This window comes from Bos grunniens, chromosome 23 (genome assembly GCF_055505025.1).
Source record: "Bos grunniens cultivar Pamir isolate PY7600 chromosome 23, Bosgru_T2T1.0, whole genome shotgun sequence".
In the NCBI taxonomy this organism is placed as follows: domain Eukaryota; kingdom Metazoa; phylum Chordata; class Mammalia; order Artiodactyla; family Bovidae; genus Bos; species Bos grunniens.
In genome coordinates, this window is record NC_141187.1 from 34107262 (window position 1) to 34133629 (window position 26368).

The 26368-nt window shown below is 43.1% G+C and overlaps 2 protein-coding genes across 23 annotated transcripts in view; one reads left to right on the forward strand and one right to left on the reverse strand.

Moving 5' to 3' along the window:
• CARMIL1 (capping protein regulator and myosin 1 linker 1) overlaps positions 1-26368 on the reverse strand; it is a 307540-nt gene that overhangs the window by 263154 nt on the left and 18018 nt on the right. For 3 of the 22 annotated variants that reach the window (XM_086369947.1, XM_086369936.1, XM_086369937.1), the window contains one exon: positions 20491-20600. The exons of the other annotated variants lie outside the window; for them this stretch is intronic. The gene's annotated coding sequence lies outside the window, so the exon portion shown is untranslated. The remainder of the gene's footprint in view (positions 1-20490; positions 20601-26368) is intronic. 22 annotated transcript variants of the gene reach the window in all.
• The window catches only part of LOC147347588 (cytidine monophosphate-N-acetylneuraminic acid hydroxylase), a 291879-nt gene that overhangs the window by 71173 nt on the left and 194338 nt on the right, over positions 1-26368 (forward strand). The window lies entirely within an intron of this gene.

The following is a 26368-nucleotide window of genomic DNA, read 5'->3' on the forward strand; positions in this document are numbered from 1 at the left end:
AGGTCCCCCACCAGAGTTTCTGATCCAGCAGGTGTGCGATATGGCTGAGACTCTGCATTACTAAGTTCCCAGGTGATTCTGCTGCTGATCCTGAGAACACCTCTGAGAACCATCACCCCACACCAGTCATTATCTCTCCTCTCCCTACCCAGGAACACCTGAATTACTGGTTGGCCCACCATCCTGCCTCCCTCTCATCTATTGTCTACTTACGAAGGCTCGGCAACTATTTAAAACATATCAGATTGTGTTAGTTGAAAATCAAATCCAAACTCCTTAGTTACCACAGTATATGTGGTCCAATGTGGCTTCTCTAGCTTCAGTGTTTGTTTGAAAGTGAAAGTGTTCGTCACTCAGTCGTGTCTGACTCTTCGTGACCCCATGGACTGTAGCCCACCAGGCTCCTCTGTCCATGGAATTCTCCAGGGAAGAATACTGGAGTGGATTGCCATGTCCTTCTCCAAGAGATCTTCCAGAATCAGGAGTCAAACCTGGGTTTCCTGTTCTGAAGGCAGATTCTTTACTGTCTGAGCCACCCCAGGGCCTTTGCACATTCTGCTGACTCAGCCTAGAAGCCCCTCCCCTCACTCTTCTCTTGATTGTTTTCTCTTTTCACACAGGGATTACCTTAAATGTTACCACCTCAAAAATGTCTTGTCTAGCTACCTTACATAACCCCTCACTCCACTCCAAATTCCCTATCACTATACCTTTTTGACAGATTTTAGCTTTGCCACAAATAGCATGTGCATATATATCACACACACACACACATATATATATATGTTTGCCTGCCTCACTGCCTAGACAGCTAGTCAAGCCACAGCTGTCATATCTGCTGTATACTCAGCACAGTACTTGGTATGCATATAATACATACCAAATAAATTTCTATTGGATAGATTGATAAATGAATAAGTAACAAACCTTACAACAAGAGAAGGCTATGACTTCAAATTTCTGAGATAATCAAACTACTTTCCAGATTATTTGATTCAGTCTCTTTAAGACAAGTTAATTATCTTCCCAACAAGTCAAAACAATACCATATGAGAGCTGTGAGGTGGGGGGTTGAGCAGGGGGGAATACAGCTGAACACAAATCATTTCCATGAAAACAGACCCATGGCAGAACCCTAAAATCTGGAAGTAGACTGTCTTTTCCAGTACTTTTTTTTTTTTTAAGATCGCTAAATATCAGCCTTCACAGCAGATGACACTTTTACAAATACTTACAGATTAAACAGCTCATAGTATATGACAATATGTCAACACCCTTTCAAAGAATATATATTCCTGCCTCACATAATGGGAAATATTCAAGTTTCAACTAATTCTCCACCACATGGATGATGGAAACCTCATCTCAGGGCACAGTTCAGGGAATTGGTCTCCATAGATACTGAGTAATAAATCAGGCAAATGATCACAAAACTCAAAGGAACCTGGACCCCTCACCCCTCAAATAGTGTCTGCTCGTCTCTGATCCCTGATAGAAGGCCTACTCCATGTTTGCTCATGCAGCAAAGATTTGTTGAGGAAGAAGTCAAATAATACATTATGGGCATTCATAGCAGTATTCTGCATCACAATGCCACTGATATACTCCCCCTAAAAAGAAACTTATCACATTTCAGCTTAAAGCCCTCTGACAGCTCCCAGGGGCCTTTGGGGAAAACTCTGCATTCCTCAGTGTGGCCCGTGAGCCCTTTCTGACCTGATTTCCCAGCTGCTGTTTCCAGCTACATCTCTCACCACTCCCCAGATCCTCCTCTCGTGATTCTGTAACGACACTTGTTCCCCTCAGATCGTTTCCTTGCCCGGCAAACCCTCTACTGGCCATCTCCTCCTCATCTGACTAATTCTAGCTCTTCCTCAGCACTTAGTGTGGTGTCACAAATGTGGGTCACATGCCACTCTCTAGGCTTCTCACCACTGCTCTTCCTGGACTCCATGAAAACAGTTCATTTACTTGACTTCTCCCTTCTCCTTGGGCTTCCCTTGTGGCTCAGCTGCTAAAGAATCTGCCTGCAATGCAAGAGACCTGGGTTCGATCCCTGGGTTGGAGAGATCCCCTGGAGAAGGGAAAGGCTACCCACTCCAGTATTCTGGCCTGGAGACTTCCATGGACTGTATAGTCCACGGGGTCGCAAAGAGTCGGACGCGACTGAGCAACTTTCACACTTTCCCTTCCCCTTGACTGCACTGTGACATCCCTGAGGGTCCAATCTGGGCCATATTACTTTCCCATCCCAGCACCGAACACGGGGCCAGACACATGCAGGGTTCAAAAGACAGGAACAATACACAACAGGCAGAAGCAACCAAACAACCATTAGTGGACGAAAGGACAAAGAAAATGGGGTATATTCATATCGCGGGATATGATTCAGCCTTAAAATTGAAGGTAATCCTGTCATATGCAACAACATGGATGAACCTTAAGGACCTTATGCTGAAGGAAATAAGCCAGGCTCTAGGCTTACTGAGTCCATTTATGTGAGGAATCTTAAACAGTCAAACTCTTAGAAAGTAGAATGGTGACTGCCAGGGACAGAGGGGACAGGGAAAATGAAGTGGGTACAAAGCTTCAGTTTTGCAGGATGAGAAAGATCTCAGGATCTGTTGCACAGCAGTGGGCATAGACCTAACAGCGCTATACTATACACTTTAAAATGCTACAGACGACGGGGCTTCCCTGCTGTTTCCTTGATCAGGCCAAGCACAGGTCCACCTCGGGGCCTCCTTCACATCCCCAGCTGGAATGCCTCCACTCCCACCACGGAGTTCTCTACTGAATGTCCTCAAGTTCCCAACAATCACCATCCCTGAAACAGCACACTCTCACCTCATCGGTCCCCTAACCTCCTTGTTTTATTACTACTGGATGTTTTGTCACGTGCTTATCTACCTAAGCATTCACTGTCCATCTCCCCACTAGAATACAGGGCTCAGAGACTTGTTTTGCTTGCTGCCGTATTCCCAACACCTGCAAAATCCTTGGCTTACAGTAAACACTCACATGTTTGTTAAATACCTGAAGAGCGAGACACATTCAGCCCTATATGGTATGAGAAACCACGACACTTAACACTCTTAGACAGCCATGCCAAGCTTAAGTATCCTGCAAAAATGAGCAGCAACTTCCCAACACCAGAAACTTACCTCTCGTTTTCTTCTGACCAGTGGGTTTACTAAGACAGCTTTGCTGTCAGTCCCTCTATCAACAGGGGGCCCCCAACATGTATTGAATCGTGAGGCGTGACACTCTTCAGCATAATTAGCACCTTGCATTAAGGCTGCTACACTGCTGGTCAGGGTGTATCCAGCTCTGTAAGTGATAACAGGAGGGTGTCCCTCCACAGGCGGTCCAACTCTCCTCCACACTCCCCAGCCTGGGGTCTGCAACCCTCTGCAGCAGCTGCGGACAGCAGAAGGCATTCCTACAGGCCAGCTCTTTGGTGGGATGTTAAATGAGGGAAACTTTCACGATCCATGACTAGTTAGAGGATTATCTTACCAGGCACTCCCGAACTGCTGACTTGGGATGCCAGGCAGATACTCATGGCTTTTCTCTTTTCTCTGTGCCTTTTTTCCTTCCACCATGATGATTAATTCCTACAACTGATCACTACCCTTCTATCATTCTATTCTGACCTAGAAAAACAAAGTTCGCTAGGTCCTGAGCCAATCTTTTAACCTCTTGTAACTTGATCCTTTATATGTGAAAACAATAGCTGACCGGGTTGGGGAATGAAACAAGCAAGCAAATGAGCAAACTGACCTTTGCACAGCAGCAGGGATGTGAAGATGAATACAACAGTCCCTATCGCCAAGGGTGTATACTCTGCTGACTATCCATAAAATGAGCTGTCACAAAAACTGGAAAAAATAACCAGGATCTACTTCCATGATTTTCAAAAATCTTTGCGACCACTGACAAATTCCTCAAGGTCACCTTCAACTAAGACAACCAACCAAGCTTCAGGAATACTGTTCAATTTACATTCTTTATCCATTCCTTCTCTGTCTCACTGAGAATATATTTTTTTCTACCAACATTTTTCCAAATGTTGATCCAGATCCACAAAGTAGATATTCCTTCTAAACCCATCCATCTACAGATTGTTATTTCTCTATCTGTTAGAATTCAAGAGCTACCTGGCCACAGGTTACAGTGAGAGAAAACTTCCAAAGTTGGAATTACTTGGAATATTTGCAAAACACCAAAGGGAGAGGGGGAAAAAAGTGCTCCTGGTGGGGAAAAAATGAATCCCACCATCACGCCTCTCTCTCCCCCCAAAGTCTCCTTCCTCGGTAGCATGGACCATGAGTCATCATGATGCCTGTGGAGCTGAATGGAGCAAGCCAGCCAAAGAGATGGGGCACTGAACTGGGTGGAACGGTGATCTGTTAAAAGACAAGATCCTAGCTTTGCTCTTAGAGAGAGGAACTACCTGAATATTGATAAGGATGGGCAGAGAGACGTCAAAATTGGGTTCATGCGACAGCAGTAAGTTATCAGAACTTCACTGCAAGTCTGCTCCTTAGAGGGTGTCAGCCTAAGACTACCACTCAGGTAACGCCTGTCCAAATCCAGTTAGATCAAGGAATTTCCCACTACAGTATAGAGGTAGCGTTTTTCAAATCATTATAATGGAGAGACTGTGTTAATAAAGGTTACTAGATCGTGAAAAACAGCAGATTCTGGTGGCCAAGCAACTCAGAGGGAATGCCGAGGTGGGCTGAGGAAGAAGTTAAATAAGGCTGAGTGCAGCTTCACCGTACTTCCGGCATTTTCCTATGCAGCTTTTAGGGAGAATAAGACAACTTTCTCTCTTTTCTCAGCTGATAACTTACATGGAAAGGATTCCACAACTAGAAGTGATGGGGACACTCACTCCTCAAGTGTTCACTGAGGTCCATGGGCCGCACAGTGTGCTGAGTGCTGCGGGTTACAACAGCTCCACCTTGGGGGTGTCCACGGTCAAGGGGTCAACCCACCTCACCAGGGAACTCCCTTCCCATGTGAGACTAGGCAGCAGGGCTACTAACCAATGCCAACACCTCTGTGTTGAAAAACAGTGGTCCTTGAACAACGTGGGTGTTACGTGAAGTGGAAAATCTACATCTAACAGAGTCGGCCTCCTTATACACAGGTGCCGCTCCTCCACCTCCTTGGGCTCAACAGCCCCAGATGTGTGGTACTGTGGTATTTACTACTAGAAAGAGTACATGCTATAGCCATATAAGTGGATCCCAGGTGGCACAGTAGTAAAGAATCCTCCTGCCAATGCAAGAGACTCAGGAGATGCAAGAGATGTGGATTCAGTTCCTGGGTCGGGAAGATTCCCTGAAGTAGGAAACAGCAAACCACTTCAGTATTCTTGCCTGAAGAATCCCCATGGACAGAGGAGCCAGGCAGGCTACAGTCCATGGGGTCACAAAGTCAGATATGTATGTGTGCTCAGTCGCTCAGTCATAAGTAGATCCATGCTGCTCAAGCCTGTGTCATTCAAGAGTCAATTGCAGTTATTTTCCTGGAGGAGAAATGGTCATCGGCACAGCAGTAACCTGAGGTTGGCATTGCCAGTGAATGCTGAAGCCAGCTCGGGGAAAGCCCCGCTGCTGCTCAAGCTTCCCCAGGCCAAGACACATCTAACAACTTTACCGGCCAAACCTGAAAACCACTTTTCCTCTGCTTCCTGCTTTCCCCTCCTAAGTGTCCTAGCTGCTCTGGGATACATTCTGACCCAGAAATCAAGTGTGAGTACTTCAACAGACAACACTATGCAAATCCCGTAGCAGGAGAGAACGCTGAAAATTATATGCAGCATTCACCGACCTGCACACACATTTATGTCACCTGAACAGTATGTGTGTATGTGTGTGTTTAATCCAGAGCACTTTAACAATTATCCTATTTATTCCTTTGCATCAAAACACTGATTTCTTTACAACTAACTGAAAGAAATGAAAGGCTTAAAACAGTATTAAAGACTTAAATTTCTTTTCCTGAATATTATCTAAATGTAACATTACATGTATGTTGTGTTCTGTTGATTCCATTATCTTCATTTTTGGAAGGCTTTTTTTTATTTGGAAAATCACTTTAACCTCTCCTATTTACATAAAGTGCCCAGGCTGGAACATTCCTGAGGTTTACAGTAACAGGGTGACGAGTTTACCATTAATTTATTCATTCATTCAAGTGTCATGTTCCCCAGAACCTTCTTGGTTTCGCTGAAGCTGAATCACACCCTCCTCAAGCTTCTCAAACATTCGGTATGGCCTCTACCAGAGCTCTGATCTCACCTCCAGAGCTCCTAGATCACCTGACCCTCTGTAGGTCTGGTAACAAATTGAGTACAAATGTCTTTTTTCTTGCTTTGCCACAGAGCCTCCTAAACTCCTGTAACCCAGTAGGTGGGTGCTAGATAAAGAGAGAAACACTGTCAATGACCACTTCTGTTGACCAGTGACTCTATTATATGCAACCAGGTGCTGTAAATCCTCCCCTCAGTGGGTAATTCTAACCGTTGCCATTCTGGACATTTCTGTAAAAGACAAGGAAAGGCCAGGTAACTAGTGTGTGTAGAACGGGGAGTATACCTGTCAGGGGGTGGGGGAGACAGACCTACATAGCACAGGAAAGTCTAGTTAAGGTTCCTCCCATTCCTGACAGTCTAAGAAGGAGGCCGATCATACCCCTCCCACCTGCACTCCAGAGAAGCTGAGAGAGCACTTCTGCTGCATCTCCACAGCTTCGCCAAGAATATAACAACCTTGGCGGGGTGCAGGTGGGGGGAGAAATATTATCTTAAATGTCTGACCAGCCCACAGGGAGAGACTGTTGACTGCAAGGCTTTGCTTCCTTTTTATTTCTGCACAAGACCTAGTCAAAGCATGCCATTTGTTGGGGGGATAAAACAGGTTATGATACACAAAAAGCTTAGAAACAGCTCCCAGCAGATGGTCAGCACTTGATGTCTGTTAGCTATTAATATCATTTTCTGTTTAGGTGGGACAAAGATAAATCATGACATTTCAGTGACAGTTTTATCCTCCTGATCCTCTGACGTGTCCACCATGTCATTATTCAGTCACACGAGCAAACAGACCAGAGGAATCACAATCCTAAAACAAAGCAAAAAGCCCACCCACCCTTGGGACTTGTCTGGCAGTCCAGTGACTAAGACTCTGCAATTTCAAGGCAGGGGGCACGCGTTTGATCCTTGGTAGGGAAACTAAGATCCCACACACCATGTGGTGGGAAAAAAATTTTTTTTTTTTTTTTTAATTTTTTTAAGGTACTCACCCTCCCCTGCAAGTTTAGGGCAATGGCTTTGCCAATGTAGATGCAACAAAGGAGGTATTGCTTCCTGTAAACCCCATAGAAACCATCCAGTGGTGCCCAGCCCTCCTCTAAAACCTGCCTCTAACCAGAGAGTCAGCAAGAGGGAGAATGCTCCCATTTCACCAAATCGAAGTGCTTTTTCTCTTTAGTAGCAATGCCACAAACATAGTAGAAATACCACTATATGCCGGGTACATTTTGGGACTGGCAAAACAGACAAAATTGCCTGTTTTCATTGATTAGACCTCAATGATTAATCTTCTTTGACTAGTGTCTGAATATAACATGTGCAGGTGGCTTTGTTGATAGATACGCCAGGCAGGCAGGAATTAACTAACCCACTCAGGGAGTCATAATTGTTTTCTTTTTAAGAGGTGAGTACATGTAAAGAATATTTCCCAAATCTGCAGCAATGTTATTCCACAAAACATTTTATCTAGTTTATTAGATAAATTAGAAGTTTGGGAGTAACATAGACACACTACTATATATATAAAACAAACAATGAGAACCCGCTGTTTAGCAAGGGAACTATATTCAGTACTTTGTAATAACCTATAATGGAAAAGAATCTGGAAAAGAATATATATACACATATACACACATACATGTGTGTAACTGAATCAATTTGCTTTACCCATGAAACTAACAATATTGTAAATTAACTATATTTTGAACTGTGGTGTTGGAGAAGACTCTTGAGAGTCCCTTGGACTGCAAGGAGATCCAACCAGTCCATTCTGAAGGAGATCAGCCCTGGGTGTTCTTTGGAAGGAATGATGCTAAAGCTGAAACTCCAGTACTTTGGCCACCTCATGCGAAGAGTTGACTCATTGGAAAAGACTCTGATGCTGGGAGGGATTGGGAGCAGGAGGAGAAGGGGACAACAGAGGATGAGATGGCTGGATGGCATCACTGACTCGATGGACATGGTTTGAGTGAACTCCAGGAGTTGGTGATGGACAGGGAGGCCTGGTGTGCTGCGATTCATGGGGTCGCAAAGAGTCGGACACAACTGAGCAACTGAACTGAAGTTTAAAAAAAATTTTTTCTTAAGATTCCTACTTTTTAGGAGGTAAGCCCCTCCTTAGGAAATATAATAAATTATGGGCCCCAGAAAAATGAATACAGATGAAGATGGCATGCATATTCCAGCAGGACTAGGAAAGTTAGTCTGATAAACACAGGATAAGCTTTGTATGCATCTCCTCTCCTGAAAGGGTCACCATTCTCCCTTAATTAGCTGCTATCAGATTTATATACTCCCTGCCTTTTAAGGAAATCTAATTCTTTGAAATTAGCAGAACTTTCAGTGTCAGATGGCACAGTTTTGAAGTAAGCATGCCACTAAATAAAACCTTACCTGAATTATTACACTAATGTTTTAAAGTGTGAAGTATAAAAAGTCATTTCATTACTCATAAACATCCACAGAAATCAGAACAAGAAGTGGGCTGAGCAATGCCCAGCACAGGCTGCGAAGCAGAGGATTCCTCTGATGAATAAATTGGAATGATTCACAATTAATCTAATTAGTTTACTTAACACGTAACCTCAGGCTTCTGCAGCGCTAGCGCAGGACCCTTAAAAAGAAGTCTACGTTCTTAGCTGTTTTCAATACAGCAACTCCTTCCCATGTGACTTACCTTCCTGTGTCTACATTAAGTGGCCTAATTTGTGAATAAAGAGCTAATAATGGATGTCAACAAGTCCAGCCTCAGATAAACACAATTTTCAAATTTTGCTGTCCGCTTGAGTAAGGCTTTACTAAGTATGGGATGTATCCAGATCCCACTTCAGGTCAAAAGAAAAAGTACTCCTACTTTCCCTACTGGGCACCTCATAAACTTGGGTGAGCAATAGCCGTCAGGAGGCAGCACTGGGTTTTCTATCTAGGTCATTAAGACCAGGTTGACATCCAGGCACTTCAGGACACCGCCCACTTAATTGACATCCCACGTGCTACTGGGGCAGCAGGAACACCTCTCCCAGGTAACATCACTCCTCCTGGGTGGCAGCCTCCTAAACACTGCCTCAGGTTTTATCCTCAACAGGGAACTGTAGGCCAAGGGGTTGTTTTAGACAATGGGAACCCCAAAGAATGTCTTGCTTAGGCAATTCAGGCCACCCGCCCCCTTGAGCTGGAGGACTTGAGGCATGGGGTGGAAGAAAGGGGACAAGAAAAGGTGAGGTGCCTTCCACAAACGCTTCTCACCTCTTGCAATAGGATTTGTGAAAAACAGTTCAGAAAGGATTATTTAAAAAAAAAAAAACAAATTGTGCTAGCCTGGAGCTTAGTTTATCAGGCTCCCCAAAGAAGAGAAAAGAACACCAAATCTGAAGAGGATTTTTCTCAAGGTCACATCAAGGCCTGATAATCAAGGTCACACAGTCTTCCCTTTTCCTTACTCTCTGCATCTATTCAGGAGCCCAGATCAGCCGGTTCTGTCCCCAGAAGGTCTTTCACCTCTCCCCATCCCCTCCTTTCCAGTTCTACTGTGGATGCTCCAGTCTTGGGCCACCCAGACAGCTGTCAAACTGGTGCCCTGCTGCACTCCTTCCAACCCACTGTGCACACAGCTGCCATAGCAATCTCCCAGGCAGACCTTTCCTCCTGCGCCACACCTCCTCAGCTCCTCGGTTCAGACAGAACAAATTAAAGACTGCCCGGTCTGACACATACCACACCCAGTCCTGCATATAAAAGATGTTTGAGCAAGAGGGAGCTAATAACAGAAACAAAACGAATATGCTTCCTGGCTTCTCTCTCTTTCCCTCTCTTTCTCTCTTGCCCTCTCTCCCCCTCCCTTTCTCTTTCTTTATATAAGTTAATATTTACTTCCTCACTACTTCCAGAAAGAATGAGATGACTTAAAATGCAGATCTTAAACATTTTTTTTTAACTAAAACAAGAATGAGAAGACAAGGAGGAAAAGACGGATAAGATTTAGAAGCTCTATAAGAGAAGCTTTTAGTACAGAGTGAACAAAACTTAGTCTTCCAGGATAAAGAATATGAAAACAATATTATGAGTTATGGTTCTCATTCTCTAATAAAATGGAGCAAATAGAATAAAAAAAAAAAAAAAAAAAAACCTTCCTAACTCAACTGTGAAAGAAACAATCCCCAAAATATACCTTAAAAAAGAAATAAAATGATCAGTGTCCTCAGTGACAGTTTTTACTTTGCAAATTACAGAAACAGTCCTCAAGCCTCTCCCCTCTGCTCAACTTCCTGATTAAAAACTAAGGGCCTACTGATAAATCTTGCTTCTAGAAAAACCACCCTAGGACAACCGGACCACATCTCCAGGTGCACTGACTTCAAGCAGCAATTCAATAGTTGTGCCACGATGAGGATTTAATAATTGGCCCTTTGGCATACGATGGCATAGCCATCTTTTCCAGAATCATTAAGACAAATAAAAACTGAGACCCTCTCAGGCCCTGGGGAGACAGCAGTTCTCCAGCTGTCCACCAAGCTGGAGAACCACAAGGACGGTGTTTCCTGACAAACACAAACAGCCTGATTTGTGTGTGTCAGGGCTCACTCTTGACTCCACACAATGCTCTGCCTGGCAGCCAGGGTTCCCTGTAGGATTTTTAACCTGGTTTAGGGTAGTCATTTCACTAATTAATTGAGGCTCCTTTCAGTTCTACCTTCTGAGTTGTAACAAGCATTTCTCAGCTTGTATCAAGAAACATTCTGCAATTTAATGTCACCCACAAACCTCATCAGCACTGGCTTCACTACTAATAATGAGACTGAAGACTTTCAGCTATGACCAAGGCTTAACATTTAGCCTTTTTTCTTTTTCAAAAAAGGAACAAATGTAGAACAGTATGTCTTAAATTTCACAGTATTTCTTAAACATTATGTGCACATAATCACTTAGACTGCAGCCACCAGTTTTGTAGGTCTGAGAGGGGCCAGCATTCTCTAGTTCCAACAAGCTCCCAGGTGATGCGAAAGACACTGGTCCATGGACCACAGTTTGAGTAGCAAGGGACTAGGTAGACTCTGCTTCTATTTAAGTTTATTGTATCAATTCTGAGTGAGCACAGAGAAAGAAAAACTAAGCTTAGAAAACTGATGCATCAGATCCTAGAAATTTCTAATTCATGGAGAGAGGTACCTTCCTATGTATGACAAAGTTGTGAAACAAAGCATACATTTTGTCAGAGAATAAGATTTCCTGCATGCATACTAAGCTGCTTCAGTCGTGTCTGACTCTTTGCAACCCCATGGACTGTAGCCTGCCAGGCTCCTCTGTCCATGGGATTCTCCAGGCAAGAATACTGGAGTGGGTTGTCATGCCCTTCTCCAGGGGATCTTCGTGACCCAGGAATTAAATCCATATCTCATATCTCCTGCATTGGCAGGCAGGTGCTTTACCACTAGTGCCACCAAATCACATGCCTTGAAGGAAACACACCCACACACACACAAAAAAGTTGGAGAGAAAGGAAGGAAGGAAGTGGTACTTATCAGGAAAGCTGTGGAGAGCCAGGGCCCTAGTGTGGCACCCTCCAGCCCAGAGCCAGTACGTGGGGAGGCCTTAGGTTGACAGTGGCAGGGGCAACAGCTACTATTTCTGCAAGTGGAATGTTTGTAACTGTAGAGTACCTATCATTCTCAAACAGTGAGCAATGAGCACAAGAAGGATCAAAGCCAAGGCTAGAATTGATGTGCGGGAGAAAACCTCACCACAACACAGGATTCCTAGAATTAGATAGGGTAGACTGGAAAATGTTCCTTCAGGCAGGGGAAATGAGCACTGTCCTTATAATCTGAGATATATGGCCTCGTCCACATTCCTCCCTGACTTCTGCAAACAAGGGAGGGAGGCCGGCCGGCTACTCCCAGGCTTCAGTTTCCTCATCTGAACAATGGAGAAGATAAGAGAATCCACCTCATGCATTTACGGAGCAGTTTCAACTGCTTACTTTATATAATACAGGCATATAGGAAGCCTTTAATACATGGGAGCTTCTATCGTTTTTCTTTTTTCTCTATTCAACAAAATGTGTGTGCAGCGGAACACACAGTCTCTGAAGCACCAACCCTTCTATAACATCCTATGACTTAGTGATTCTTTTCAGTCCCCTCTAAGACTTTGTTGCTATTTCTCTGACTCTAAAGCAAATCGGCTCATAAGCAAAATCTTAAATATGTAGTCAAATCTAAGCATCAGAAAACTAAGTTATGATGGGGCATTTGTACACACTATAGCCATCTCTGTCATAGCCAGGTCTTACAATAAAGCCAAGTATATGCTCAACTGCTGATAAATATCTGTAAGGAAAATGAAGATTCCATTAAGAAAACAGATATATCAGCATGGATATACAGAGCTACTAACAGAGAGGAATAGCAAAAATTAGTTTGACTATAATTATGATATATATACACACACACACATACATACACATTAACGAAAAATAAGCTAGCTTTAAAATTGGGCAGAAAAAGACCTGCCAAACAATTCAGACTTCCTCTACGATTCTTTTTCTTTAAATTGAAGTATAGTTGATTTATAAGGCTGTGTTAGCTTCAGGTGTACAGCAAATTGATTGTAATAGATATGTTCTTTTTCAGATTCTTTTCCATTATAGGTTATTATAAGACATTGAATATAGTTCCCTGTGCTATACAATAGGGCCTTGTTTCCTTCTATATAGTAGTGTGACTCCTCAAGGATTCTTTATTTCTTTTACCTACAATATTTCTCCCAATGTTCAAGTGTGTGAACCACTATCATTAGAAAAAGATCAACTAAGAAGAAAACACAGAATAACTGAACACACAATTTAAAAATCTCATTGGACTCAATGTACTATCTTTTCCACTTCTTGTTTCCCTGGGACTCGCTTTAGCAAAATTCATCCTGCGCTTTACATCCTTTGGTTTCTCATGCTCATTCCAAGAAGTGAAAGAAATCATTGAGAGGCAAGAAATCAGAAGGACTTGGCCAACCTGCAGATAAATGAGCCCTAAAACATATTTATTTGAAAGTTCAAAACATCTTTAAAATATACTACTTCTGGTTTCTCCCAAATAACCTTAAAAAACAAACAAACAAAAAGAGCTGTTTTCCCTGGGTAACGACCTAAAAACCTTAGAAATGTGAGCACTGTTGGTGCACACAAGCAAGTCTTTGTCCTCAACTCTCTGCTCAACTGCTAACTCGTTTCCTGGTCCAGGAACCCAGCCCCTCATCCCCAAGCTACACCGCTCACCCTGCCTTTTCGATTCTAAACATCATCCATCCAGATGGGTCTCAGCCAAGCACCCTCACCACAGCTTCCTTCTATCCACTATCTCTCTCTGCAGCCTTGGAGACTCAAGAGCACACTGATACTAAAAACACAAAATGATCAAAGAAGCAACTTGACCAAGGAGAGAAAAGTCCCAGGGAAACAAGCTAGGCCACCCGAACTGGGCCTGTGGGCAAGCGGGGCAGGGGGCCAGGCAATTCCTGTCCCGGCAGGAAGGCCATCCCCCAGGTGGGCTACAGGCTGCACAGAAGGGTGGGAGGAGAGAAGGACCCCTCTCTCTCCCTCTGGGCAAATATTCAGGTCACTCCTTTCGTAAATTTAAGGACAGTGTGTTTCCTCTCCTATTAACCATTCCCACACTTAGGGGAATAACTCCATTCATTAGGAGAAAAAGAAAAATTATTTTCCAGCTGAAAATGCAGGAGGCAAGCCCAGCTCACACACAGTCTTTTGCAGGGTTCTCACAGGTCCAATTTGAGAGGAGGGTTTCTTTGCCATCCTCACAGACTGTGCTTCACTGAAGGAAACAGGAGCAATTAAATGAAAGCTCTTGGCAACTCAGAACAGGAAACAAGGATTTCTTCTCCTCCCCACTCATTCCCCTCCTTTGACTTTTTTTTTTTTTTTAACGGAGTCATGCAAAGGAAATTTCAGGCACAGGCACGAACAGAGGTGGGACATAACAGAATTCTGCCAGCTGTTTCCTTAAATAATGCAAATCCCCTTACCACCTGGCAACACTTCAAACAACTATCTTCAGTAATTTCTTAGGGAAAAGATAAGTTATTTGAATATCCCAATAAGAAGACTGAATGACCATCCCCCTCTCATGAAAGTAAACTCTGAAACATTTCCACATCAGAATATTAATTTTCCAAGCAAGAATGTATCCTCAAATAAAAAGACTTATCACACATTAGAGGAAAAAAAAAATGTTTGGAATTAAAATTCCACATGTATTATGGGTGTGGTCCTCAATTTATGTTTTTATATTCATGAAATTTTGTCTTTTTAAAAGCATATGTTTTGCAATCATCCTGGCTATTTTCCCAGGAGGAAAAATAAAATGGGTGGAATAAGAGAAAGAATGCCTAAAATTTGGAAATCATCTTTGGGATCTTAACGACTGATGTTTTCTTGTCTTTGGGATATATACTCTCATAGTAAAGTAGTTGAGCAGTCGAATAAAATTTCAGCAGGTTTATTACAAACCAGAGGCTCAGTCCTTGGTGAGGCTGCTGGAAAGGGCATCCTTGGTGCCTTGAAATTTATTCGGGCTCATCCAAAATGAAAGGGCGTGGGACAAGGTGTAGAGAGGATGGGTCAGAAAAAGGTTTTCGCCCTTCACCTTGACAAAACGTCTTCCAATTTTTTAAGTGTGTAACTTACAACGTATTTAATCATTAATAACTAGATTTTAAGTCCTATGGGCATGGGATCATTTTGCTGTTGTTGCTGTTATTGGCTTCCACAGGACACAGCACGTGGTTAGGCACACGGTGTATATACCATGGATGTTCAAATCAGTCATGCTGACCAAGGGATATACAATGCACCGGGAGTTTGATGGGCGCCTAAAGCCTCCTGGAAGAAAACCAGTGACTGGGAAACAAGGGTGGGTGGGAAGGCAAGGCCTTCAGAATCACCTCGGAGTGATTTTGCATACTACACATCCCCTGCCCCTCTGAGATTCTGACAAATCCGTATGGGTTTAGCCTCTTCTGGCCCCCTTGCACCCCACCACAGCCCCACTGGAGAAACGCTGCCCAAGTGTCCTTGGTTTCTGAGGGAGGTGTCTCATCTCAGGTGGCGGGGGGCTGACGGCTAAAGATCTACAGCTTCACTGTATAACCTTGGCATCTCCTTCAGGATAGGAGGAGGGGCTGTCACCTGAATCTGATGCGTGGAGGTGGGGACCTTCACCTAACATCCTCCTTTTCAGTTCCACATCCTCTAGCCACTGCTGCCAAACTGAGAGCTTCCAAATCCTGGGTCTGAGCTCTGTGGGGCCAACTGGCTCATTTCTCATTGGTGGCCCTCTTTGAGACCTTCAAGTCCAATGCCTCTACTTGATCAAGTCAGGGACCCCTCCCGCTCCTTCCTAAAACCTGCTGATGGCTCTTATCCGCTCTGGTCTCTTCTCCTAGTCTCCCACCTTCTTAGGGCCTCTCTCTCTTATTCCTTTGCTTTCTCATTTTAGAAGTGTTTTGGAAGGACTCAAGATATTCATGTGCTCAATCCACCATGCTTTACCAGGAGTCCTTGTGATTGCTTCTTTACTTCTATGTCTCCACTGCCAGATTTGAAAATCCAAAAGAAGAAGGACCATACAAACCTCACTTACGATACACCCCTAGAAACTAGTACATACAAATATCCAGTAGATGTTTTAATATTTTTGAATAAATGAATAATGCTAAAAGCACAGAGACTTCCCAAGTGGTTAAGACTCCTTGCTTCCAATGCAGGGGACTTGGGTTCGATCCCTGATTGGGGAACTAAGATCTGACATGTCATGCGACATAGCCAAAAAATTCTTTTAAATAAATTTTTTAAAAAAGCATAGAGATCACAGAACTTAAAGCTTTCAAAGGATCTTCAGGTTTTTAGGTTATCCTCTTTTCTAGCTCTGTATCTTTCCACCTTCAAGTAAGATCATATTTAGACTTCCAGATGAAGAACCTTATTCCCTTCTCAATAATCCCTACTCTTCCACACTTCTCTATGACCTAGACAGCAGAGTACATTTTACATTACAATTCACTATACACTCACACGTAGCTGACAAAAATTACTTTTACACAATATTTACCCTTCCCACAAGGGATGCTCTCTGATATCTTCTACTCTATTTAGTTTAGCTCTTAAAAGCTCTAGCCATGATTCACTAAACCGATTTCACAATCTACTCATGGGGCACGACCTACAGTTTGAAAACCATTTTTAATCATACTTTCAGGTCTCAGCTTGGAACATCGTATCCTCAGGGGAAGCTTTCCCTGGCTCCCACAATTATCTGACCCCTCTGTGATGTAACAGATATGTGGAATGGGAAGGAGATTTAGGGGATCTAAGAGAACTGAACACTTGTGTTCATGCAAAATCTTGTACACACATGTTCATAGCAGCATATACGTAAAAAGCATAAACAACCCAAATGTCCATAATGGATGAGTGGTTAATCAAAATGTGGTATATCCAGACAATAGGCTAGTATTCAGCCATAAAAATGAAGTGCTGACAAGCTACAGCTGGGATGAACCTTGAAAACATTGTTAAAGGAAGTAAACCACACATGAAATGTCATGTGTATCCTTTTATGTGAAATATCCTGAAGAGGCTAACCTACAGAGACAGAAAGTAGATTAGTGGTTGCCAGGGGCTGAGGGCGATGGGAGGATTGGGGTGAGAGCTAAAAGGAATTGGGTTTCTTTTGCAGGTAACAGACTTTTAGAGTCTGAAACTGTAGGTCAATTTTAGATTGATGGTGGTGATAGATGCTCAGTTCTGTGAATACACTAATAAACCACTGAGTTACATGCGCTTTCCTAGTGGCTCAGACAGTAAAGAATCTGTTTGCAATGCAGGAGACCTGGGTCCGATTCCTGGGTCAGGAAGGTTCCCTAGAGAAGGAAATGGCTACCCACTCCAGTATTCTTGCCTGAAAAATTCCATGGACAGAGGAACCTGGCGAGTTAGTCTTGGGATCACAAAGAGTCAGACATGGCTGAGCCACCAACACTGAGTTACATACTTCAAATGGGTGCATCTCATTGTATATGGATTATATTTTTAACAAAGCAGCTAAAAAATAACAAAGGTCTAGGGGGAACCCTGGGAAGTGGCCTATACTGCAAGAGGCAGGGGAGCATCTATCTCCCTTACATTTAATCCCTGGCTTTTGCCACAAAGCCAGATGCATGGCAGAGGTTCTGTGACTATTTAGTGAATTAAATAATTGACTCCATGATGAGGCCTGGGTGGGCTTTCTCCTCAGGCAGACACTTCTACCTCAGGTCAGCCTGAGGTTAAAACCCAAAAGAGAAAATGGGCTTTGCTTTTATTAAATAATCTTCCATCTTCACTAACAAAATAACCTAGATTCCAATATCCTTGATTACAAACTGAAGGGTTTTTTACTCTTCTACTGTTCTAAAAAGAAAAGGTTGGCCAACAGTACAACAGTCTGCCCCCCACCCCTAGCACCCCACCTAAAATCAGCCTAATAACAGCTTTCTCAGCCACACTGAGAAAGGATCATTGAAAACCATGCTGCTCAAAGCTATGTCATGCTCTGCAGTGGACTACGACCTCAAACTGCTGATGTTAAGCTTAATTCCTATAAAATTATAGTTTGGCTCAGCTACAGAAGGCAGTTAATCACCAAGAGACCAGAAATAAAGGCTCAAGGAAACTAAAGTCATGAAAGCAGTGTTTTGTGCTACTGCTATTTTTTTAACTGCTACTTTTGATAAAAATATATGTTCAATATGGAGTTTTTAATCTACACAGTCTTTTTTTTTTAGCCTGAGCATAACTGCAGAGCTACTTCATTGAAGGTCTTATCAGTGTCTGAAAAACAACATCCACAGTCACCTACCATGACAACACAAGCTTGCTATAAATACGTGGATAACATTCTGACCCAAGAGGTGAAAATTCTGCTTGCCTATTAAAAATAAAACCAATAACCACACACACACACACAAAAAATCCTTCACCCATCCCCATCTCTAAAAAAGTCTTTAAACTCCCAGTTTACATGCCTACAGAGTGGCCAAAGAAAAAGCCATCTAAACAAAATAAGAACTAATACGACCTAGACTAACCCTAAATAATATTCTTTCCCACACTATTTCAGCTCCCAATGGAAGCTGTTCCCCAATACCTATTACTCCCATTTCTGTTTTATCACCTTCTTTCACATTTATGTTAATACCAGGAATACTTCCCATTCTGCAACCAAGAGAACTTTAATATCAAATCTTAACTTTGGCAAAATAAAACTCAAAAGTAACTCCCATGTGTTTCTTACAAACTTATCTCTTTTTCAAAATATTTTAGAGGATGTTGCACATCTAATCAACATAGCAACAATTATTGCAATATCAAGCGCCAAAACAGTGGCCATCAATAGAAAAATGCAGCTCAGGTCAAGCAATATCTACTGAAATGCAAAACACAGGTACCCAAACAAATGAAATTCAATTAGGACACTCCATGACAGAAATACATGACGTGTTAACATATACACTCTGTTCAATTTTCTAATTTAAAGTTTCAAATGACTAATATTTGAGAATACTTCTTACAAACACAGGTACTATTGCCCACTTTTAAAATCACCAGGACACTATAGAAGAGAATTTGCTGGTTCCTCAAAGTCAAACATAGAATTATCATACTATGCAGCAATTTTACTCCTAGATATATACTCAAAAGAACCAAAAGCAGGGGCTAGTACATTAATGTTCACAACATTATTCACAACGGCCAAAAGGTGGAAACAACCCAAGTGACCAGTGACAGATGAATGGATAAATAAAATGTGGAACATCCATACAATGAAATACTGCTGCTGCTAACTCGTGTCAGTCGTGTCCGACTCTGTGCGACCCCATAGACGGCAGCCTACTAGGCTCCGCCGTCCCTGGGATTCTCCAGCCAAGAACACTGGAGTGGGTTGCCATTTCCTTCTCCAATGCATGAAAGTGAAAAGTGAAAGTGAAGTTACTCAGTCACGTCTAACTCAGTGACCCCATGGACTGCAGCCCACCAGTACTCAGCCATAGAAAAAAATGATGCTCCAGTACATGCTACAATGTGCTTGACCCTTGAAAACATTATGCTCCATGAAATAAGTCAGACACTAAAGGAAAAATACTGTACAATTCTACTTATAGGAGGTACCTAAATGGGTAAATTCATAGACACAGGAAGTAGAATGATGGTTTCCAGGTGCAGAGAAAAAAGAAATGAGGCATTATTGTTCACTACAGTTTCTGTTTGGGATGATGAAAAATTTCAGAAAATGGATAGTGGTGATGGTTAGATTGTGAATATGGTTCATGCCACTGAATTTTACACTGAAAATGGTTAAAGTGGTAAGTTTCATGTGATGTATTTTTAACCTTTTTTTTTTTAATTTTTTAATGATTGAGGCATATAGTGACTCAACAGACATGTCACCAGTGGTAGAGACAGACACGAGCATCCCTTTCCCATCCCAGGGGCCAGTAACCTACACGAGGCTACATAGTCACACAGGAGGACGATGGTCTCCAAGTTCTCATGAGAGAAATGTTGTGTGGCTTTGTTTTGTGTGCTCCCTGTTCAGCAGCTGGTACTACCCACAAAAAAAAAAAAAAAACACTTTAAAATACAAAATTATTAACAGCCCCCACTGCATACAACTCACTAGATAAAACTTAAGAGTCCAAAGTTGAGACTGAGGGCACCAGCACTGAGAGAACACGTCGTATGATGGAACCACTAACTGCCTCGTCAACCTGCCACTTGTTTTAACTACTCAGCAAAGTCAATGTCGGCTGATGTGCAATGATAACGCTTAGAGCAAAGTGCCAGAGCTCACCGTGGGGAGTTGGAGGAGCATGGTGCGGGGGGTGACTGGTGAATCATTTTACCTTTTGAAAAGCAAAGAAATGAGGGCTCTGAAAGGAGAAAACTCTTCATGCATTATTAACTAAATGAACTGGGCCCTCTTCTCCTAAAATACTAAAAGCTCTACTTTCCACTTACTCTCACAATACTCCCGGAAGAAGGCTTTTCTGTCCCCACATATTAACTGAAACAGCAGAGCTAAGGATGTTTACTTTTTAAAAAAATGTTTATTTACTTATTTTTTATTGACTGGCTGTGCCGGGCTCCGTCGCAGCGTGGGCTTTTCTCTACTTGGGGCGTGCAGGCTTCTCACCACAGTGGCTTCTCCGTTGCAGAACACAGGCCCTAGGACACGAGAGCTTCAGTAGTTGAGGTTCCCAGGCTCTAGAGCTCTGGCTCAGTAGTTGTGGCACACAAGCTTAGTTGCTCCTCAGCACGTGGGATCTTCCTGGCCCAGGGATCAAACCCGTGTCTCCTGCACTGGCAGGCAGATTCCTTACCACTGAGCCACCAGGGACCTTAAGGATGGTTCTAAAGCATGAGCATGAACCCTCAGGTCTCCCAAGTCCCCACACCATGAGACTGGCTCTGTTAGTGCCCCACACCCTTCCCCAACTAGACAGATACCTAGTGTCCCTGTTTTCTTGCCACAATAACAGCAGGGGGAGAATTCTGCTCAGAAGATACAGAAGTGCCAGAATCTAACCCTGCTAAACATGTTCAACAAAGCTTCTCCCACCTCTAATGGAACTCAAAGCCTCAAACGCGCCACAAGCCAAAGAACCAGACTTCCCAACGGGATTTTAACCTCAAAGTAATACAGGGTATTCAATCCGAAAACATGATGCCAATCTCTCCTGGCAGGGTGCAACTCAAGGGTTCCTGGCAACTGCTTTGTCCTGGCCTCACTAATAGAAGTTTTCAGTTTTTCACAGTAAAATTACAATCTTTAATAAGCTCTACTTAACATAAATGATAAGTGAGGAGTGAAAACTCTGAATCCTGGAATCTTAGATCAAAGGACACATTTGTCTACTTGAATGTCCTTTAGGAGATCCCAGTTATGAGGTCAAGCAATCAGCACTTGAACTAGTCCAGTTCCAAGAAACTCAATCCTCCACTGGCCACACAAGTCAGCAAACAGCTCTGACTGTTAGGGAGATTTTTTGAGTTTCAAGACTATCCTCAGGCCCTAGTCGTTTTTATCCATTGCCCCTAGTTCTGGACTAACAATAAACCTATGCCCTCTTCTCTGCGACGGCCCCTCTGCGCTACAGAGAAGGACACCCTCATAATAAAAACTGCACACAGTCAGTGAGATTAATGTAAGGGAGCTTTCCCTGCCCTATTTCTCAAAATTTGTTTTAAAGTGGAGTATTCTGAAATTACCCTAAACATTTATAATAAGCGGTTAATATCTGACCTGACTTCTCTTCCTCAAATCAAACCCAACTGAGAAGATTCCTGAAACATGTGTTTCTTCTTTAACTCAATCCCCAAGGCACTGTCTTCTTCCTTCCAAACATAGCTCCTTTACCCACAGATGGCAACCAATAATTTGGTAAATGAAACATTTTAAAATCTTCCTAAAAAGTAGGATGGATGAATGTGTCTTGACAATTTTTTTCCCCAACTGGCTAATTTGTAAAGAATCAGAAGTAGACACGACAACAGTCCAAACGGATATGCAAATTCTAATATATAGGTCCTTTGTGTAAAAGATAAAACATTGAAATAAGTTGTCAGCCTTGCTGAGTTCCTTGGAACACTGGTGCCCTAGGACATGTTATTTGGTGCTTCATGAAATACACAGTGTACATTAAGTAAGAATGCTAATGGTTCTGAGAATAGAGAGAAAAGAAATCTGTTTAGGTTTGGGGAACACAGGGTCAAAGTACTTAGGCAGCAGCACTTCACTATTCATATCTTATTCGTATCTTGGGAACAGGATTTGTTCTCCAATTTAGGAAACAGGCTTGGAGCTACACAAGGTTTATAGGCTAAGAACGGTTGTTAGTAGAACCAGTAGGAAATGAGATGCTTTCTTGGCTTTTCCAACAACTGTAGGTGAACTTTCAGATGACAGTTTTACTTGTTTAAAAATAACAAAATCGCACACTATAATTTCATTACACAAAAGCAATGAAGTGTCATCTCTGAAAGCCTAAGAAAAGAAATCCTTTCCGGCATCAACAACTCTCACAGTGGAAAGAAAGACTATCCTTCCAGGCAAAGGAGGAGCCAGTAACCAGCAAAAAGTTGAAAGTACATCCAATTTCTCTCCCATGTAATTGATGAAACCAAGCCTTCACAAACAGGAAATAAATCACTCTCTCTGACATGATGTGCAGGAACAGAAACAAAAGAATGACTCATTTGCACAAAGGTTCACATTCCTAAGACAGCAGCAGAGCAGGGAGACAGGACCACCTTTCTTTTGGAACCACCTTTCTTTTGAAGCATCGCATAACCTCCCAGGTTAGGAACTGGGCATAATGGCAAGTAGAGCTCAAGTGACTGAGGCAGGGAGCACTCCATGACTTTCCTGACTGCACTAATCATTCTGATAGAAGCAGAGTCCAGTCCCAGTGTCTGCAGCTGACCATTGCCCCACCCCACCACATTGCTGGATCACTGTTATTAATCCCTGCATCCCACACAAAGCCAAATTAAAGATGCACTACATCAGATAAGGCTACTGATTAAAGAAACTTACCAGGTCCCTGAGAAAACTAGTCTGGACTTGAAATTTGTGCTCCAGGCCTGGGTCCTGTGTGGGTGTGGGTGTGGGTGGGTGAGATAGTCGCTCAGTCATGTCCAATTCTTTGCAGCTGTAGCCCACCAGGCTCCTCTGTCCATGGGATTCTCCAGGCAAGAAGACTGGAGTGGGTTGCCATTCCCTTCTCCAGGGGATCTTCCTGACCTAGGGATCGAACCCAGGTCTCTTGGATTGCAGGCAGATTCTTTACCATCTGAGCCACCAGGGAAGCCCTTAACACAAACCGAGTCCCTGAGAAAACCAGGTGGGGCTTGAGAGCTATGCTCCAGGCCTGGGTCCTTTACTAAGCGACTCTTCTGTCCACCATGAACAGATCACTACTAGAGGTAGAGGAGCTTGATACTCAAGTACAATATGGAAAGAGCCCTAGGCTCTGGAGCAGTTGACAATCTCCTCAAGGATACTAATTTGAGAATAAGAGAATCCTGATTATGTTCTTGGTCAGGCCCCAAATGTTTTAAGCCGGACTTGAAAACAAGCACTGGCCTACATTCCCAGAATCTATTACCCTAAGGGAACTCAGCCAACCTTCCGACAACAATGTAAAATATTCTGTCTCTCCACTCACTCCCTTTCAGAGGGATTTGTGTGAAAAAATCCAATTGATGTGCTACATGAAGGTACTTGTATTCTTTCCCCGGTTTTAATGGGAAAGAGAGGGAGGAAGAGACGACTGTGGAGATGAGGGAGACATTAAAACTATACAGGGGCGATGCCAATAGTTCAAACTGGAAAAATTTCTGTAGGCCCACTGGATTTTTAGAAAACTATTCACAAGGTTCATTTCAGCCTTCTGCTGCCTGTATTTCCATTATGTGTGTTTTTTAAGGGTCTAACTCTTAGCATATCCCTCAAAAGAGATGGTACCGAGATACCTTCACAGGAAATGCTAAGAGGAAACATTGCTGGAGTCAACGCAATAGATCCTTGGAATGACTATAGAGAGTTGGCATCTTTGCTCCACCCTAAGGAAGTGAAAACCAGGCCTGAGGTTTCCTGAAATATTCTCCAGGCAGGTTTCTTTGGGGCAAGTCAAGATAACATGCTGAACCAGACAGCTTCCATCACTCATTCTTTCCTGTAAGGTTAACCTCAACTGCCTACTGGGATCCCAAACAGAGAGTGTTTTAAAACAGGTGGGGGCCACCTGGGTGCTCCTGAGGCATAGCCAGGCTGAATCTCTGCTTCAGGGAAGCAGTAGGCCATGAAGCCGGTCTTCTAATCCAAGTATGGATTTGCTGGGCTCGTCCAGGTGGCAAAGAAGAGACATAAATTGAAACTGCCTCAGCAAATGATGATCTACCATGAGGATACATAGAGAGGCCAGAAAGACTGGAAACCCCAACTGTAGCTGCCCAGTTGGATCTCATAGAAAACTAAGAAATACTCTTCCAAGATACAATCAATAGTTTGATTCCCTCTACTCAGCTTTTGGAATCGCCCTCCGAAAGCAGCTGTCCAGAGCTCTGTCAGCCTCTTCCTGCTCCTATTCTTGCCACAGCTGGTGTATTGACAGCCTCTTCACACTCCACGGCTTCTACTTCTACAGGGCTTTCTTCTCTGCCTCATGCCTTCTGCTCCTTCTGTTTTTGCTTCTCTCCACGCCTCAGACTCCCAAGGGGAAGAATCTCTGTCCATTACAGATCAGTCCTCTTGGGCGGAGCTGAGAGATATAGACAGTTGTTCGACCTACAGAGGATTGCCTTGGCAGTCACAGCCACCCCTGGTTCAGGGATGCTGAGGAAAAGAAACCCTGGAAAGGCAGCTGTGGACATGACGAGCTCTCAGAGGGCACCAATATGACCAACAGAGATCTAGCATGACCTGCCTAGTAAAAGACATTCTCCTAACGTGATTTCAAAGTTCTTAATATGGTGGAGTATGACTTATTTCTCAGTAGGGCATAGTCTACAGGTATCTTAGTTGGAGCTTACTTGAGACATCTCAGTAACATCTCAGTGTTGCTCAGATTTCAGTGCGCCTCTGAATCACCTGAAACCCTTGTTACAGCAGACTGCCGGGCCCGCTCCCAGAGTCTGATTCAGTGGCTCTAGATGGGACACCCATGAATCTGCATTTCTAAAAAGCTCCCAGGTGGTGCTAAAGCTGCCATTCTCAGGACCACATACTGAGAACCAGTGGCCAAACCAACGGTTTTAAGATTAGGTATCTTAAAAGAAGACAAAGCTCTGTTTGGTGCCATCTGTTCTTTCTGTTGTATACAGATATAGGGATCTAAATACTTCAAAAATAAATACCTAAAAATAAGTGTTTTAAATAAATACTTATTTTTAAAGTATTTTTAAATCCACTCGTGTATGGATTTTTAGAGCTGTACTATAGAACTGTGAATTTTCAGACCTCAATATAACTTTCTAAGCTAAGTATGATAATGTATGCATTTGCCCTCTGTCACGTGGAGACCGGCTGATCTAAACCAGTGGTTCTCAGCTGAGGGCATTTCTGCCACCCAGAGAATACCTGAGAATATCTGGAGACACTTGAAACTGTCATAACCGGGAGAAGGGAAGGGAGCTGCTGGCATCCAGTGAGTAAACAAAGAATGCTGGTAAAAACCCTGTAACACAAAGGGAGCCCCCACAACAAAGAATTATCGGGTCCCAAATGTCAGGAACAGTGCTGAGCCTGAGAAACACTGATCTAAAGGTTATTCAGAAAGTTGAGAATCCAGCATGGCCTGGAGGACTGAGTCTCAAGCACGCCCAGGCGTCCTCAAGTGTGGAAAAGCAGAACTACAGAAGCCCATGAACCCCAATAAAGCCCCTCACATCCAACAAAAGCCATCAGAACCAAAACCCAAGAGGAAGGAATCTGAGTGAGGCACCAAGAACAGGTGGCAAGGCCCACAGCAGCCCCACAGGGATGAACGGGGCTAGGGAGAGGCGGGGGCAACAACTGACCTTTGGGCTTTTTTGAGATCTAACTTGGAAGTGAAAGAAAGATTTGAGTATACTTCTGGACACATTCAGATCCACAGGGAAAAGAAGGCCAAAATGGTATCCACAGAAAATGTACAGTCCTGTCTTCAGAGACATATATCTCAACAATGCACACACCTAAATCCTTTCTGAAAGTTTTTCTTTCAAAATCCATGTACCCTCTTTAAGAGCAGCAGAGTGAAAAAAATCCTAAAGCCATTTGTGGGGACAGCCAATATGGGTTTAAAGGGCTCTGAGCAGAAGAAACATCAAAACAGGTATCTTGCACAAAGCCAGGAAAAGAGGCAAAGTAGAATACTTCGTTGGGGAAATTTATATAAAATATACCCAAGTCATCTATGACTGTGGATATAGAACCAGGTTCTCAGATCAGA